At 43.8% G+C, this 18,348-nt stretch overlaps 2 protein-coding genes across 3 annotated transcripts in view; one reads left to right on the forward strand and one right to left on the reverse strand.

The window, feature by feature from the left end:
- STYXL1 (serine/threonine/tyrosine interacting like 1) overlaps positions 1 to 16,522 on the reverse strand; it is a 110,063-nt gene extending 93,541 nt beyond the window's left edge. The window contains exon 1 of the mRNA XM_040424723.1: positions 16,153 to 16,522. The gene's annotated coding sequence lies outside the window, so the exon portion shown is untranslated. The remainder of the gene's footprint in view (positions 1 to 16,152) is intronic.
- Positions 13,620 to 18,348, forward strand: part of LOC120995479 (N-acyl-aromatic-L-amino acid amidohydrolase (carboxylate-forming)-like) — a 37,534-nt gene continuing 32,805 nt past the window's right edge. The window contains exons 1-2 of one of the 2 annotated variants that reach the window (XM_040424719.1): positions 13,620 to 13,737; positions 17,612 to 17,719. The gene's annotated coding sequence lies outside the window, so the exon portion shown is untranslated. Of the gene's footprint in view, positions 13,738 to 15,716; positions 15,744 to 17,611; positions 17,720 to 18,348 lie in introns of those variants that run through there. The other variant, XM_040424720.1, reaches the window with a different exon arrangement.

Below are 18,348 nucleotides of genomic sequence, written 5' to 3' on the forward strand. Positions count from 1 at the left end.
TAAAACTAACTACCACTAACTGCAGGTCACAAAAAAAAGTATAAAAAAAAATGTGCAGATGCAAATGAGCACACTACTGATCGGTGATCTGCAGCGCACACACACACACACACACACACACACACACACATCGTGCATGTGTGCAAAAACCTATAGTATATAAATTCACTACAGTGCTCTGCAAAATTCACGCACGCAGATGGTGCGTTCGTGCAAAAATCTGAATTGACACTAACTTAGAGATATATATATATATATATATATATATATCTATGTAACTACCACTAACTGCAGTTCTTTTTTTACACAAAGAATATAAAAAAAACCTCAAAAATGTGCAGATGTAAATGAGCACTAGTATAAAAATTTATTACAGTGTTACAAAAGTGAACACTGGCTAAAAATTTTACATATATATTTTTATAAAACCCTAACACCCTACAGGGTCAGGAAGGGACAGGGACAAGGACGGAGGGTGGTTTAGGGATCTGGAACAGCTGCAAATGAAAAATCAGTGCCGCTATTCTAGGTGTTCTTCTTTTCTTCTGTTCTTTCAGCAGCAAACAGTTAAAATCGCAGTGGTGTGCACCACAAGTCCCAGCAAGCCACAAGCAGCACAGAAAGGCACAGAACCTCTCTGCATGCAGTCACCAGCTAGAATGGCTGCATGCAGGGAAGTTCAGCCCTTTCTTGTACAGCTAATAGCGCTGCCATTGGCTGGAGCATTGTTCCAGCCAATCGCAGCACTGGCAGGAGACCCAAAACACAAATGTCTCCTGCCTCACCTCGGAGGTGACTGGTGCTGACCAATTCAGCAACGGCCACCTCCCACCGACTCGCCCTGATGCCTGTGACAGCTTCCTGCGCTGCGATGTGCCGGTCTTCATTGAACTGCAAATCGCAGCACTTGGAGCTGCAGAGGGGCGGTGCAGCACCATGCTGCCCTTATCCGGCATGGCTGCCTGCCGGTAAGAACAGCCATGGTGCTGCGATTCCCCCCCCCCCCCCCGATCGTTCCCCAGAGCCCCGCAGACCTTGCGCCGTACATGTACAGCGCTGGTCTTTAAGTCACGTCTGGTTGTGCCAAACATGTACGGCACGGGTCATTAAGGGGTTAAAAAATGACCCTCTTGGTCCCCAAACAAGCCTGATAAGGGACAATTTTTGGAAGCTTTGAAATATGTTCATTTAACGCTGCCAAACAGGAGTGTACCCAATAGCTATGTCAGTGTCATGGCTCATGCATACAGATCCTGTCCGAGTGCATGCCATTTTCTTTTTTTTCACCTCTGTAGAAAAATCCTATCCTTGTCCGCAAAACAGACAAGAATAGGACATGTATTTATTTGGGGGAATTATCTGCATCTTTTGTGTCCCCATTGAAATTAATGGATCCGCATCCGATTCGCAAAAATTGTGGATAAGATATGGACCAAAACTACGGCCCAGTGCATGATCCCTCACTCTGACATTGCGCTCAAGAGTTTAGGGAAGGGGGAAGGAAAATCGTGAATTTCTAACGATAATTTGTTTTCCCTTAGTCCTAACAGCAGCACAGATGGGGTTAACCACCCCCCGTGGACTGGTAGGACCGGCGGAATTTTAATGAGTCCAAGTAATAAACTTAATGAAACCACTTAAGCCTCCCCTATAAAGGAGGGAATCACCTCCAGTCCACTGTGTTATAGCAAGAAAAAAACTAGCCTTATTAGGGTGGGATATTTGTGTGCTGCTGTTAGGACTAAGGGAAAACAAATTATCGTTAGAAATTAACGATTCCCTTACATCCTACCAGCAGCACAGATGGGGAGATAGCAAGAAGAACCCCTAGGGAGGGCCATCATGCCTGGCAGAACCAAGTATAGTCTGCCCAAAGGCCGAGTACTCAGCTAATCTGGCATCCAGTCTATAATGGGAGATGAATGTTGATTCAGAGCTCCAGGAGGCAGACTTGCAAATCATGTCGAGCGGAAGAAGACTCCTCTTTGCAAAATAAGTAGCTACGGCCCTAGTAGAATGGGCCTTTACAAACCCCGGAGGGTCTAGAGATTGGGAAACAAAGGATTCCCTAATACCCTCCTTAATCCATCAACTGATGGATGGTTTAGATGCCTTACGGCCTTTAAACTTACCGGCAAACAGGATTAGAAGATTTTCATCTCTCCTGAACTCCTTTTGATCTATCCACATAGATCCGGAGGCATCTCGAGACATCCAGAGGATGTATAGCAGGTTCCTCGAAGGAGGTAGAAGGTGTCGAAAGAACAGGGAGGGATATCACCTGGTTGATATTCTGGAACGAAGGAACCTTAAGCCTAAAGTACGGGAGAAATCTTAGAAGGACCCGGTCTTGCAAAAAAATGGTATAGGGCTCGTGTGCTGAAAGAGCTTGAAGCTCAGAGACCCTCTTGGCCGAAGTCACTGCAAGGAGAAACACAAGTTTCCATGTGACAAACTTGAAATCTACTCCTCCAAAGGCTCAAAGGGGGGGAGATGCTAACCCCTTGAGAACTACTGATAAATCCCATTGAGGAATGGGTCTAAGTACTGTAGGCTTTAATCTTTCAGCTCCTTTAAGGAACCGTTTGATGAGTGGGTCCTGAGAAAAAGACTTGTTGAGGCAAGCTGAAATGGCTTAAACTTGAACCCTCAAGGTAAATGGAGCAAGGCCTTTGTCAAGGCCATCTTGCAGAAACTGAAGGATGATGGGGAGGGGCGGATCTGCAGACGCCACCTCCTTTGAGGAACACCAAGAAGAGAATATCCTCATAATCCGTGAATAGGCTCTCTTAGTAGAGTCTGCTCTTGAATGACACAGCGTCCTCAGGACTGACTCTGAATGCCCTTCTATTCTGGGAAGGGATTGATCAACCTTCAGGCTGTCAGGTTGAACCTGTGCAGATCTGAGCAGAGGTGAGTGTCCCACGACACCAGGGTCTGCTGAGGGGGGAGCCTCCAATATTGCCCTCGACTCATTTGGGTGAGCTGGGTAAACCAGGATCTCTTCGGCCAAAACGGTATGATGGCTATCACTGAGGCCTGATCCTGATGGATTTTCATCACTACCCTCGGAATCATGGAAAACAGAGGGAAGATATAAGCCAGCCTGAACCTCCAGGATAAGGAGGGCTAGCCGGATAGCTCGAATCTCGCGGAGATTGGATGAGAGGAGCCCAGGATCTGTGAACTGGAGAGACGTCTAGGTGAGCACCGCAGCCTACTTGGGACGCATCTGTTGTCAATATGACCCAGGTTGGTTAGGTCATAGACTTCCCGTCTAAAAGATGGCTCCACCTTTGAGGGAATGCCGAGTTCGCCAAGACAGGGAGCACAGAGAGTTCAGCCCGGTGGGGCTGCCATTCCATTTGGAGAGGACCTCCGATTGCAGCAGCCAGAGGTGCCATAAAGCCCAAGGGACTGCTTCCGCAGACGCTGACATGAGCCCCAACATCTTCATAAGAGTCCGAAATGGGACTCGCCGAGGCACGGATAGGAACTCTGCCGTGTTCTGTATTCGGGATCTTCTTTCTGGAGTCAACCAGAGAGACATCCCAACGGAGTCGATTATGAAGCCTAGATATCTTACTGAAGTAGACTGGCTCACGTTCGACTTCTGCCAGTTGATGATCCACCCTAGGCGGAATAGAAAGGAGATCGCTACATGAAGATGGTGGGTCAGGACCACAAAGGAAGAGGCTTTTAAAAGCCAATCATCCAGATAAGGAATGATGGTCAGTCCTTGAAGTCTTAGAGCCGCCACCACAGAAACTACCACCTTGGTGAAAGTGTGAGGGGCAAAAGAAATGCTGAAAGGAAGGGCAATGAACTGAAGGTGTCTGGTGACACCCGACACCTGGACCGCGATCCTGAGATATTTCCTGGTAGGATAAATCGGGATGTTCAAATACGCATCCTTGAGGTCCAGGGTTGCCATCACATCTCCAGGATTGAGAACACGAACCATTGACCTGATGGTCTCCATACGGAACCTCACTTTCCTTACATATCGATTGAAAAATCTCAAATTGATAATCATCCGAAAATCCCCTGACTCCTTGGGAACCAGAAAAACTGGTGAGTAAATCCCTAAGCCCTGTTCCCCTGCCGGAACCTCCTCCAGAGCCCCCTTGTGGATGTAATCCTGAATGTAAGTCTCCAGAACCGACTGCCTTGCGGCCTGTAAAAGTTTGGTCCTGATGAATCTGTCCGGAGGAAGAGAAATAAGATTAAGTATCCCTCTGAGATGACATTCAGGACCCAGGGATCCGAAATCTCTCGGGTCCAAATGTCCTTGAAATGGGAGAGATGACCTCCGACGGGAAGATGAGGCAGGGGAGTGGGAAAGTCTTCTGGCAGGACGGCAGGAGTAACGGGAGTCATCCAAGAGCCTCGAAGAGGCCTGTAGTCAGGAGGTGGATATTTTACCCTTGACTCCTTCGCGAGAGCGCCTTGAGCATCTTCGCTGTGCTCCCCAGTCCCTCCGGGCTCTTGACTGCTGGTCAGACCTACCACCACGGTTTTGTCTGCCCCACTCCCGAAAGTACTGCTGGGGAAATTTTTCCCCTTTTTATCCGACAGGCCTTCCATCATCTTATCTAACTCTGAGCCGAACAAACGGTTGGGCTCAAAGGGAAGGCCACATAAATTATACTTAGAGGAATTGTCAGCGACCCAAGGCTTAAGCCACAAATGCCTACGGGCCGCTGACACCAGGGCCATGGATTTGGCCGCCAATTTCAGCTGTTGTTGCGCTGTATCACACAGGAAATCCATCGCCAGGTTGGCAGTCTTGAAAGCCGCCAGAATGTCGTCCCGAGACACCTTCTGATCCACGTTCGTCTGGATCTGGTTTAGGCGAGACCGGAGGAAGGTAGAGACTTCTGTAGCAGCAATGGCCATAGAAGCGGAAGCGGAAGCTGCAGCTGCCGTATAACTTCTCCTGAGAGTGCACTCCGCTCTCCTGTCAAGGGGATCCTGCAGACTAGACCCATCGTCTGCTGGAACCAGAGTGCGCTTGGACAATTTGGCAATAGCCATGTCCACCTTGGGAATGGAACCCCACGATTCCACCAAGGGTTTAGCCATCGGAAACATGGTTCTGAATCTCTTGGTTAGAACCGGACCTTTTTCGGGTTTCTTCCACTCTGTACGCATGACAGAGAGGAGGGTCTCATCCGCTTTAAATACACAAAGTGCCCGACCAGCGGGATCAGAGGGCTCCCCCGGGTAAACATCATGGTCCCCTGATCTGATGGACTTAAGTAACTTTTGCGTCTTATCAGGAGGAAAGAAGCATTAAGTAAGCTCCTCCTCATCCGAGTAAGAAGAACCCAAGGAGACCATGGAAGGTCTCTCTACCGGAGCCGAAGACTCCATAGGAGTCTGAGCAGGAAGCCTCTCAACCAGCAGGCTTATAACTCCTTTGATAGACCCATCAACATAGGTCTTCACCCATTGATGCATATCCTGCATTGTAGGTTCAGTGGAAGGTTGGACCCTCTGATGTCACACCTGGAGTAGGGACAGCTATCCTCCAAAAGAGCTCTACAATCATAGCAAGATAAATGTTTCCGCTTGGAACCCGCCTTTCTGCCATCCGAATTCCGCGGGAAAAAGAGACAAGTAAAACATTTGTAAACTACCTATAAATGTTTCAGGAGAAAGGTAAAAGAAAGGCAGACCAGCGGAAGCTGACAATGAGGACCAGAAGAAAGGCACCAATAAGTGGAGGAACACCAGCTTATAAGACTCTGGGAGCTAGCTTAAAAAGCATGTGCAGCCAGAGACCGACCTGGTGTGCAATGCTTCCTTAAATCGGGGAGGGGATGGGCCCAGAACCGAGCCCCCGCCCCCAGAGGAGAGACATCACATTAGCAACTAAAAAGTTTCCCCCCAAAGAAAGAAACACTATAAATCCTCCAGCAGTAGGAAAAATCGCTGATTAGATATAAAAAAAATCGCAAGAGGACGCGAAATCGCGTCGCAAGGAAAACTCCGGAAGTGACGTCAGAGACTCCAATGTCACTTCCGGAAGATGGCGGCACCCAGCGGCCGCAAGGAAGAGGACCGAGGATGCCGTCAAACGCATCGCAGTGAAGCCCCGCTGTGCTGCACCGACAACAGCCTGGGAAACTAGAGGGCGTCATATACCAATTTTCAGGTCAATTGGAGCAACTTTTATTTGGGTAGAATTGATTCGGGTCCAAACCAAAGTTTTTTTTTTTTTTAAACTTGATAAACCTGAAACAAACCAAATATCAAAAGGGTCACTCATCTCTAATATAAATAACATCCAACTGATATATTAAGCTATTGTTGGTGGCTTAGAATGGTAGTAAAGTACGAGTATATTGATGCATATATGGTAAGTATATCCAGCTTTTATGTCTGACTTCCCCGGTCGAGCTTGTATTCTTGCGGTGCTCCCATAGCTGGGGGCACGTGGCTTCTTTTCGGCATCCTGGATATGCAGTTAAAAGGCAGGGAGTGAAAAAACAAAATACAAAAAACAGAAAATTGTTGCATCAGGAAGGGGTTAATACATCAGCTGGATATATTTATTTAGATCTATGTACTTTACTATTGTGCTAGGTCATGAACAGGAGACTTGATTATTACAGTGGCACTAACTAACCAGCGGTTATCCAAGACGATTGAATGCCCCCTATATGCTCAGACCCCTCTGGCTCCCCGCTCTGCTACTGGTCTTCGCACCACCGCTGCAGCTTCTCACCGTGCACGGATGAAAACATCTGTGTCGAGGGGGGGAGGGGGGGAGGGGGGCGGGCGGTCAGCCAATGGTGTGAATTTAAGCATAGTGTGCATACGAGGGCCCCGCGGCACACAATACATTAATACATTTATTTGCATATTAGATCAGAACCATACTATTAAGGGTTTAGTGGGGTGTAGAATTTGCATTTTATAGCCCACGTTTATCATTAAAACATGACACTTTTGTTGCATGAAAAAGTTACAAACTGCACATTTGCGACTTTTTTGATATCATCATTTTTATTTTGAGTTTTCAAATAAGACATAGTATAAAATAACATCGCAATGTGGAGAATCGTGGACGCAGCCACTGACCTTGACATTGTACACTATGTTCAAACTTCAATTAGCATTCATGACTTCCTGTCTTATTGCATGAAGAGAAAAGAGTTTGCATAATAATGTTGCATCTATATTGACCACCACACAGACTATCGTATCTTTGTGGAAGAGTATAATTCACAGTGGTTGTTCGATTCAATTCAGACATTAGTGAGGCATCTGAGGTAGCTTTAACGACCCTAACGGCCTTTTATAGGCCTTAACTAGATAACAGGTTTCAGTTATTTAACATTAGGTTACAGGCATTAGATCTTAGTAAGTAGGCCTGTTTCTGATTGCTGCTTAGCATCAGGAGGGACCTAGATGAGGAGACAATTAGAGGTATTTCCGGCTTTTCCCCTAGCTGGAGATTGAGTATGTGCATATCCAATTAGGGGGAAAATCTTGGGTGATCAATCCATGGGCTCCATGTGTGATTATATTTCGCTGAAGAAAGTATTAAGGGAGGAACCATTTTTTCGTAACGACAAGTTGTGTTCAATTCAGTTATTACTTCTAGGATGTCTGGGGGAGACACTTCCTTCCAATGTCGAGTTATGACCAGCTTAGCGCTGAGTAATGTGTGTCCTATTATAGGTCTTTGTGAGGAATGAAAGTTTTGAATACCTAAAAACAATAGAGCAAGTTCAGGAGTGGGGATGATTTTATGTTTGCACAATTCACCCAGTAACTCAAATATCTGATTCCAGAAACTTACGATATTTGGGCATGACCATAGGACATGAAGCAATGAACCCACCCTGCCACACCCCCTCCAGCATAGGGGAGAGGTAGAAGGATATATAACATGGAGTCTTTGGGGAGTAAAGTACCAGTGTAGTAGTGTTTTAACTCCAGCCTCGTAGTGCGTGACACATTTAAAGTTGGAGGTTAGAAAGGCAATGGCGAATGACCAAGTATCCTCAGAGAATGTATTGCCTAGTTCTTGTTCCCATTTCTCAACTGGTTTGGTTTTGACAAACTGAGCTTTATTACCCAAAAAGTCATAGATACGTCCAGTTGCTCCCTTTTTCAACAAACCCTGGGCACAAAACAGTTGGAGGATTTCTAGGTGTGTAGGGGGAGGTGATTTAACTATGGCCGTTAATAGGTGTTTTATTCTGAGATAGTTAAATATCTCTCCGGATGGGATTTGAAATAATTGCTGAATAGTGTTAAATGGAAGAATTTCATCCGCCTTGATAAGCTGAGAAATTCTTTCAATCCCCCTCTCTCGCCACCTCTGCAAATTGATGTTTTGAATTAATGATTCTAAAGAGTAGGTGTCTGAATGATAGAATAAAGTTTTCCTCGATTCTGTGGATGCGCTGTGTATATGGAGCCATAGCCTCCCTGTGTGTTTCACAGTCAGAAGGGAGAGGTCGGGAACCCTCCCATTCCATATGATGCCAATTAATAAGTCCCTCAGGGAGCTCTCATTAATTGAGTGGGATTCAATTTGATGCCAAGCTTTGGTACAATCTTTCTTCCACCATTCTCTAGCTAATGACAGTCCAATTGCTTTGTGGTAGTCACTAATACAGGGAAGGCCTATTCCTCCTGCCTTTTTACGCAGGAAGAGTTGTGTCTGGGCAATTCTGGGTCTAGACGCTTTCCATATGTATTTTGAAAGAATTGACTGAGCCTTCTTAAAAAATACCACAGGGACTGAGATGGGAAGGGCTCTGAAAACATAGATCAATTTAGGCAATGTCATCATCTGAAATGCTGCCACTCTTCCCATCCACGAGATCTCTTTCATGGAAAATTGGGAAAAGTCAGATGACATGGTCGAGAGGAGAGGTTCATAGTTTCGTTTGTATAAAAGGGAGCAGGGATATGTTAACTTAATCCCTAAATATGGAAGTTCTGATTCTTGCCAGTCTAGGGGATATTGTGATTTTAATATCGTGATATCTTTTTGAGGAATATTGAGAGGGAGGGCTTGAGACTTGGAGTTATTTATTTTATAATAAGAAAGTGTGCCGAATCGCCTTATTATGTCGAGTGCGGAATGTAATGACTGTGAAGGGTTGGAAAGGGTGAGTATGATGTCATCCGCATAGAGAGATATTCTATGGTCACGACCACCGACATCGACCCCTTGGATATGAGGAGAATTCCTGATATGCTGGGCAAGAGGTTCCAAGGCTAAAATGAACAGTAGGGGTGATAGTGGGCACCCTTGGCGAGACCCATTGGTTATCTGCAAAGGATCTGACAGCACCCCATTCACCCATATTCTAGCCATGGGGGATGTATATAAGCTATGAAAGGCATTTAGTATGTTACCCCTGAAACCCATCTTGTGAAGGACCGAGAAAGCGAACGACCAGTGTAGGCGGTCGAACGCTTTCTCAGCATCTAGGGTTACCGCTAACATAGGAACATTGCTTTGCTCAGCATAATCAAACAAATCTACTAGTCTTCTTGTGTTATCTGATGCTATACGGCCTTTGACAAATCCTGTTTGGTCATCTTTAATTAGGGAGGGAAGCATGGGTGAAAGCCTACTAGCTATTAGTTTGGCAAATATTTTTATGTCTGAGTTGAGGAGTGAAATTGGTCTGAAATTCTGGGGTATATCTGGTGTTTTCCCGGGCTTAGGCAAAGTAACTATCAGGGCTGTTAGCATTTCAGGCGGGAATGGTGATCCTTCAAGGGCGCTGTTAAAAATGTCCAGAATATAAAGGGATAATATATGGATGAAATGTTTGTAATACTCATTGGACAAGCCATCCGGGCCTGGGGATTTACCTGGGGGGAGTGCTGTGATAAGTTTTTGAAGTTCTGTAGGGGTGAGTGGGGCATTTAATGATTGGACCTGTTCTAGGGTGAGAGTAGGCAAATCAGATTTAGCCAAGAAGTCCTCCACTAACATGGGGTAATTGTCAGGCATGTCACTTGTATCTTTCAGATTATAAAGGGAGTGGTAGTAGTCACGAAACTGTTCCGCAATGTCCCTAGGATCTAATATTTTTGCTTTAGATAACGGGTGAATGAGAAATGGGATTTTTGTTTTGGATTGTTGTTGTTTAATTTGGTTGGCCAATAGTTTACCGGCTCTATTTCCTTGAGCATAATATCTTGATTTTAGTCTGAGTAGGGATTTGGCATAATTGTGTGATAACAGATTTCTTAATTTATTCCTCTCTGTTCTCAATAGGGTGGATGTTTGAGGAGAAGGAGATGGAGATGCCTTATTGCATTTTTCAAGATTAGCGATGTTCTCTATTAGTTGAGAAATTTCTTTTTCCCTAATTTTCTTTACTTTGTGTTTCAATCTAATTAAGAAACCTCTAATGAATGCTTTGTGGGTCTGCCATAAAATATATTTATTTGTAACGGAACCGTCATTAAAAGTAAAAAACTCTCGCAATTCATTTGACAATTCCTTAACTGAATCTGCATTGGAGAATAGGGAAATGTCGTTACGCCAAATGGGGGCACGAGGGTATTGATATAGGTCTTCTAGGGTCAGTGTTATTGGGGCATGGTCAGACCATTGGATGAGTCCGATTTCAGTGGATACTGTGTGTTACAAGGTAGCTTGGTCTACTATAAACATATCTATACGGGAGTATGAGAGATGAGGTGGTGAAAAGAATGTATAGTCTCTCTCCATACTGTGTTGGGCTCTCCATATATCTATGAGGCCCTCTGAGTGAGTTAGAGAGGCCAGTTCACCCCCTGAGCGACGAGTTAGGCATGTAGAGTCCAACGACCGATCCATCACCGTGTTAAAGTCTCCACAGAGGATGACCTTCCCTTGTTTCAGGGAGTTTATCTGTTTTAATAATTTGCGTAGAAAAGTGATTTGGTGGTCGTTAGGTGCGTATATGTTGACTATAGTGTAAATAATGTTGTTGATGGAACATACCAGGATGATGTATCGGCCGTTGGAGTCCACTTTTGATGAAATGGTGGTAAAGGCAACTGAATTCTTGACAGCAATGAACACTCCTCTTGATTTCTTGCTAAAATGAGAATGCAACATGTGAGGAAAAGAACGATGATGAATACGTTTGGCGTCTTCCTGCAATAAATGAGTCTCCTGTATGCATATAAGGTCCGCTCCAGCTTTGGTGGCCTCCCGCCAAACACATGATGTTTTCTGGGGGCAGTTAAGCCCTTTAACATTTAACGATAAGATTTTTAGACCCATGTGGTTGAGGGGAGGGACCAATTCCTGTACGGATAGACAGACAGTTAAGATTAATTAATCAACCTTAAAATAATGAGTCACCAATTAACAGTAAGCTAAACTTTCAATCTACCCTAGAAATAATAGCAAGTTAATAGGTGATGGTGGATAGGCAGGGTAGGGGAGGAACGGTAAGGGAATAAAGGGCAGTATCACAAACCCAGACAATTGGATTTTGTCTGTGCAGTATTGGTGGCGTAAGTCCACTAATGAGACTGAGAGGAGTCTCAACTATACGAGATGTCAAGTATACAACGTTTTGCAGATTACACCTAACATAATATGGGTTAAACAATTGACCCCATACAAATAGTGCAAGAAAATAGTGCAAAAAATATCACCACATTCCTTTAACCTTCTTGGGTCTGCGGCGAAATAAAACAGATATAAAACAATATATCCACGAACATGACAAGAGCTAATCTTGGTAGAGGATTAAGTGTCCTGGGTTTTGGATGAAGATGGACGATCATTCTGTCTACGGTTCCCTTGTTTTCCTATGTGTAGCCGAATGTCCCAAGATAAAAGTAGATCTTGGCCCTCTGTGACGGTTTTCACTATATGCGTCTTGCCATTCCTCCTGATCAACAATTTTTGTGGGTAGCCCCATTTATATTGGATGTCATTATCTCTGAGAGCATAAGTGACTGGTTGTAGCTCTCTTCTTTGACGTAGTGTCGCCATAGAAAGGTCGGCGAATAGCCTGACTGATTGGAAAGGAGCAGGTAATTGCTCACATTTTCTCGCTGCCAGCATTAAAGCTTCTTTAGTGTGGAAAAAGTGAATGCGAGCCAGAGTGTCTCTAGGGACATCAGCATTGAGATGAGATGGCTTTGGGATTCTATGAGCTCTGTCAATGATCATGTCAGGGACAGGGATTCCTGGTAGCAAGGCTTTAATGAGGCTTTTGAGGTATGGCTGCAAGTCGCGGGGTGTCACATCCTCTGGGATTCCCCGGAATTTCACATTGTTCCTTCTGGAACGATCCTCCATGTCTGCAATTTTGCTTTTAATGGATTCGAGCTCGTCTGCCAATTCATTGTGGGCATCTATTATATTATTTTGTGAGGCCGCAAAATCTGCCATCTTATTTTCCACATGAGTGATCTTATTCTCAGTTTCCTTAATTTTGGCTGCCAAAGGGTTAATCAACCCTGCCATATCTGTGCGTAGGGATTGATGTAACGCCAGCAGCATATTTTTCACAGAGTCCTCACATAGTGGCTTGTTTGAGGTCTGGTATTCGATTATAGGAACCGCTGTAGGGGCTTCCAGTGTCTGCGCCCATGTCATTTTACTAACCTCAGGAGAGTGAGATGTCTCCAGCCTCGGTTTTTGTTTCTGTGGGCTGGAAGATGGCGAGGCGTCATCAAGGTTAGCGGCGGCGCCATTTTGTGTAGCCTTGTGTGCCGGAGTTCCCTGGTCACTTGGAGTCGGCGGCAGCGAGGGAAACTCCGCTTCATTCAGGGAGAAGATGTCGGTCTCCAAAGGAGGCGATGGGGAGCGGGAACCGCGCTTTGGTGAGACGCTGCTGCGGGGAGATAAGGTGAGAGCTCCGGTGCTGGAGCCGGCACCATCTTTAGCCGGGCCTCTTTCAAAGAAGCCGTCCAGGTTTCCGCTCTGCAACTTAGAAAGCTGCCTTTTGGTTTTCCCCATTTCGTTCTGGAGGTTACCCAGCTTCATACCAAGCAGGTATATAGCGGAGGAAGCGGTTTTTGGCTCTGGGTAGCTCTTCTTTAGTCGCTGTGGTGCAGGAGCTGCAAAGTCAAGCGGCCATTCCTCTCAGCGGCCAAGCCACGCCCCCCCACATTTGCGACTTTTTTAACGGCACTTGAGCAAAAAAAAAATTCAGCAAATGCTCTCTCAGCAGGCCTCGCCTTTTTCCCAAAAAGGGGTGTTGGAAAGGGGGCCTGCGACCCTGCAACTTTTCTCATCTTCTATGACAGTTTTCTGTCGTATAAGAACACTGAAATCTACACCAGCCAGGGGCTAGCGTAGATTTCAGTTCAAGGGCAAGGACTGTCAAATGCTGCACCTAATTTATGACAAGGCGTACGTCTTCTTTTAATGGGGTCTTACTTGAATATTATCGTCCTATACAGAGATTTGATCTTTAGAAATAAATTAGCATTGTACTAGATATATTTTGTGGGTTGCTTGAGTGCTAGGACATGTATATTTCACGTACACGTATTGGTAATGTTACTGCAGGCTTAGAGGCACACACTATGTGAGCCTGCCTGTTACATAGGCTGCAGCGCTGATTCAGCACTTCTATAGCTAATAAAGAATGTGTTCAAGGTTTAAAGGGGAGGGATGAGGCAGAGGAAAAAGCAGGAAGCTCTAATTTCTTCCACCCATTGATGCACACAGAAGACTCATCTGAGTTACAAACCAAAGAAAATACTGAGGTCTGCGGGAGAGTATAACGAGCACATGTAAGTGGTAAGCAGTTTTGCTGTTATATCACAACTAGGAATTGTACCCTTGTCTGCATCTATCATTTAAATCCATGTAGTGATCTAGCCAGTGAAGCACAGTTCTAGAGATCTGATATTTGTTTTATTCACCATGGATCACCGGTGAGCATATTTCACGTCAATGTGTATTTGACAGGTCCTGTAGCGAGATGAACAGAAAAGGAAACCTTTAGAACCACCAAATGGGCGTGCCAGCCTGAGAACAGGCCAGGCTAAGGGCTCATGCACATGGCTGTAAGTGTTTTGTGGTCTGCAAATTGCTGATCTGCAAAACACGGATACTGGCCAAGTACATGCTGCCATTTTTTTTTTCACTGCTGCGGAAAAGTCCTATCCTTGTCTGCAAAACGGACAAGAATAAGACATGTTCTATTTTTTTGGCGGGGCCGCATAACGGAATTACGGATGCGGACAGCACGCAGGTCTCAATCGTCTGCTCAGACATTGACCTCAGAGCGAGTTGGTCACGGGAAGCAGCGGGTTACCACCCGGTGGTCATAACAAGTTGTCCCATCTTGCCATTTCCATGGAAGAGAGGGAGTAAGTACCGGCCAAGGTGGCCAGAGTTGAGGAAAGTGCCAATGCTCCACTGTTTCTATAACTCCCATAATAGTGCATGTAAGCTATACAAACAGTGTAGAACAGCAAGCTACACTATTTGCGTAATTCCTGAGTGGTGAAAACAGTGTAGACTGTGTGATACGTTGTTTGTGTAGTTCCTATTCAATGCTATGGGAGCTGAGCGCAAGCCACTTGGCCGTTTCTGTACCTCTTAACCATGGAAACTGCAAAATTGCGGCAACCCCTTTAAAGGTCATTTCCAACTCCACAGGTATGACATAAATGTCTGACAGATGAGGATTGCATCTCTGGGACATTTAGCCAAAGGACTGAAATAATCCCATTTTTATTTTTCCCACCACCATAGGTTTTTAAAGCTTAACATTTGTTAATAAATTAAAATACATCCTTTTACCATATTACCTACATATACAGTTTAACAATGCCAGTCTTAGCAGTATTTTGATATTATATTATTCACAAAATTCCTATTTCTCACTGAAATCCTTGTGTTCTTATATTAGAATAATTTAGGCTGTACTTGCCAATGTTTGATTCCTAGTGTTAAGAGATGTTCCCTGAACCCCTTCATTCCCGTCACCCTACATGTATGTCAGAAGTGTGGGGTTTTACAGATGTTGCCTGATCCGGACACCCAGGCCAAACAGCAGACACTTGGTGCTAATGTCTGTAATCGGCAATAACGCTGATCGTCGACATTTAACACCTCAGATTTCATACTTAAATGTGACCACAACATCTAAGAGCACTAAAACCAGAAGCCGCGTGCTTCCTAGCCCGGAATGCCTTCCTCTGGCGGAGATAGGGGAAAGCGTTCCATAATGGTAATAGGCCTTAGCCTGTACAAGGCTTCCAGGCCCATTACTGGTATATTCCAATGCTGGTGGCAGCACTGCATTGGAATATACTGAATTCTGTATATTCTAATGGATAAAAATCCATTAAAGAATACTCATGGCAATCAAATTATTGCATGTTCTAGTCGCCTAGGGTGACAAAAAAGTATAAGTTTTTAAAAATATAAAAAAAATTATATAAAACTTCAAATCACCCCCTTACCCCAAAATTTAAATAAACAATGTAAAAAATAAACATCATAGGCATCGCCGTGTCCAAAAATGCCCATTCTATTAAAATAAAAATTTAACCATATGTTGAACTGCATAATGGGAAGAAATCAAAATGGCCAATATGCAGTTTTTTCGTCATTACACCTTCCCAAAGAATAAAAATCATGAAAAAAGTTATGCACACCTCAAAATGGTATCTTCAAAAAGTACACATAGCCCCACAAAAAATGAGCCCTCACACATGGGGGTTTTTCATTTTTTAGGCACACACAAATGTGGTATGCCCATAATTGTACTGACCTGGAGAATGAGGTAACGGGTCAGTTTTATTGCACAGGGAGCACCATAAAAACAAAACCCATAAAACTAATTTGGAATTTTTTCCAACTTCCCACTACATTGTATGCAACAGTAAATGGTGTCATTAGAAAGTAAAAGTTAAGTCAATGAGTTATCCTCCTGACCATTGTGTCTATAGACCATGGGGCTGGCGTAAAGCAGTTTTTTTATGCTTTGTAAATGCTGTTAAGAACTCTATAATCATGTTCAGGAAATAGAAAAATAAATCTGCAATCAGAAAATAAAAACAGATTAGAATAAAAGAATATGTGTTGCTATCTGGTTTTAACTGGCAGATAACATTTTTGGTGATATGCTCGGCTTATGCTCGGCTACCTTTCTACCTTTGGACAAGGTTCACCTAAAGTACTAACAAATGTACTTTTCTGCTCGCCATTACTTCAGCGAAGATGATAGGTGAATTGCAAGCTTTTTCTTCAGCTGCTCCTTACATCTCTTTCTTGCTGGATAGAGTTTTATTGAGATTCCTTCCTGGATTCTCTCCTAAGGGTCCATCGTTTGTCAACCTTAACCAGGTTATATCTCTTCCGGTGCTATGTCTGAATCTGAATTTTTCTGAGGAGGAAGAAATATTACACACTCTAGACATTGCCAGATTCCTCAAAACTTATTTGTCCAGAACTCAAGCCTATTGGAAGGATGAGAATATCACAGTACTGTTATCGGGCAGGAAAGGGTTTAAAGTCTCAAAACTCATGCTGAGCAGATGGATAAAGTAAACAATTCCTATGTTTTTTTCCTCTCAGGGTAGAGCTTTGTTTGTGCCCATTCCACTTGCTCAGTGTCTACTTCCTGGGCGGAGGGGGAGTCTTATTCCTCTGGATCAAATTTGTATTGTAGCTTCTTCGAGCTCACTTCTGATATTCTTTAAACATTATAGAATGTCAGCCAGGAGTTCAGAGAGTATGGCTTTTGGTTGTTCAGTTCTGAATTCCTTTCTACAAGAGGCCCCCCCTGTGGAGATACCTCTTGATAATTCCCCATTGTTGTGCTGTTTTCCCTTAGTCAAGCTAAGGGAGCACAAGCTTCCCACCCTAGTTTATTTGTCCTTTATAATAACACAACGGATACAGTTTTTTTGGTGGAGTTATATAGGGAGAGGAGGAAATAATTTTAATATTTTATTAGTTCATTAAAAATTCCTTCTGTCCTACCGGTACACAGGGGCAGAAATACCCCATTACTGTGCTGCTGTTAGGACTAAGGGAAAACAAAATTAGCGTTGGAAATTTCCAACTCATCTTTGTGTATAATAATTTCCTTTCTTAATGGGATAGCACAGGTGGTAGATAATCGGGCTTCTCAGACACCCCAAACCATGCACCCCACCAGGAGCCAGACCCTTAAACCTTTTTGATAAATCCCTTCATACGGAAAGAAACAAAATCCCTGACATAGTTTTTGATCACATTTTAGTAACATATATGACTGGTAGGGATGGAGTCAGTTGTGGAGCTCCAGGATTTTGCAGACACTATTAACCCTTTCACACTGTATGCATTATGGGTGTTAGTGACCAAGCAGTTTTCTTCATTTTTTCATTGTCGCAATCCAAGATCTATAACTTTTTTATTTTTCCATCGATGTAGTCGTATGAGGACAAGTTGTAGTTTTCAATGGTACCATTTTAGGGGTACGTATAACTTACTGATTAACTTTTATTAACTCTTTCTTAGAAAAAAACTGGACAACTAGTTTAACATTTTCTTTTATTGATTAACTAAAGATTAAAATTGTTGAACTTTGTATTCTGCAGCTTATGTCATGTAGATCTAAAACACAGAATAGGAACAACTCATTGAATATACTTTTCCCTGTAGGTTCCTGTCCTGGTTTAGACAAGTACTGATCCATATGAAAGTGGCTTATAGAGGTGGAGAAGTGAGATACAACTGAAAATTGGCTCTATCAAGCTTAAAACCATCAGGGTATGATTATGTATTCAATAACTCAGAAAGTCTGTTAATCTGACCCTTGTATCCAGCACAGAACTACAGTATAATGTGGAATATCACAAGGCCAAAAGCAGAAGACTGAGCAGAGAGAACAAATAAGGACATTCATCTGTCGTAAACGAAAATATATAGCAGGTAACTTTTTATTCGGGGATTGCTTTCTGAAGGTTCTCTGCAATTAGAAACAAGTGTTAATGAATAGTTTGTGACTAGTGTTGAGCGAACTTCTGTTTTAAGTTCGGCGTCTAAAGTTCGGCTTCCGGTTAGCAGAGAATCCCGATATGGATTCCGAATTCCGTTGTGGTCCGTGGTAGCGGAATCAATAATCGGCCATTATTGATTCCGCTACCACGGACCACAACGGAATTCGGAATCCATATCGGGATTCTCCGCTAAACGGAAGCCGAACTTTAGACGCCGAACTTAAAACAGAAGTTCGCTCAACACTATTTGTGACAAATAATCCAGAATGTTGATCCAATACCTACCAGGGCCAGTTGATGCCACACTGAGGGTACTTTCACCCATAGGTTTTTAGTAGTGTTTTTTTTTTACGAGTGCTTTTTGCTGTAAAAAGCCAGGTCCAGATATTAGCTGAAGAT

The sequence above is a fragment of the Bufo bufo genome, chromosome 3, assembly GCF_905171765.1.
Source record: "Bufo bufo chromosome 3, aBufBuf1.1, whole genome shotgun sequence".
In the NCBI taxonomy this organism is placed as follows: Eukaryota; Metazoa; Chordata; class Amphibia; order Anura; family Bufonidae; genus Bufo; species Bufo bufo.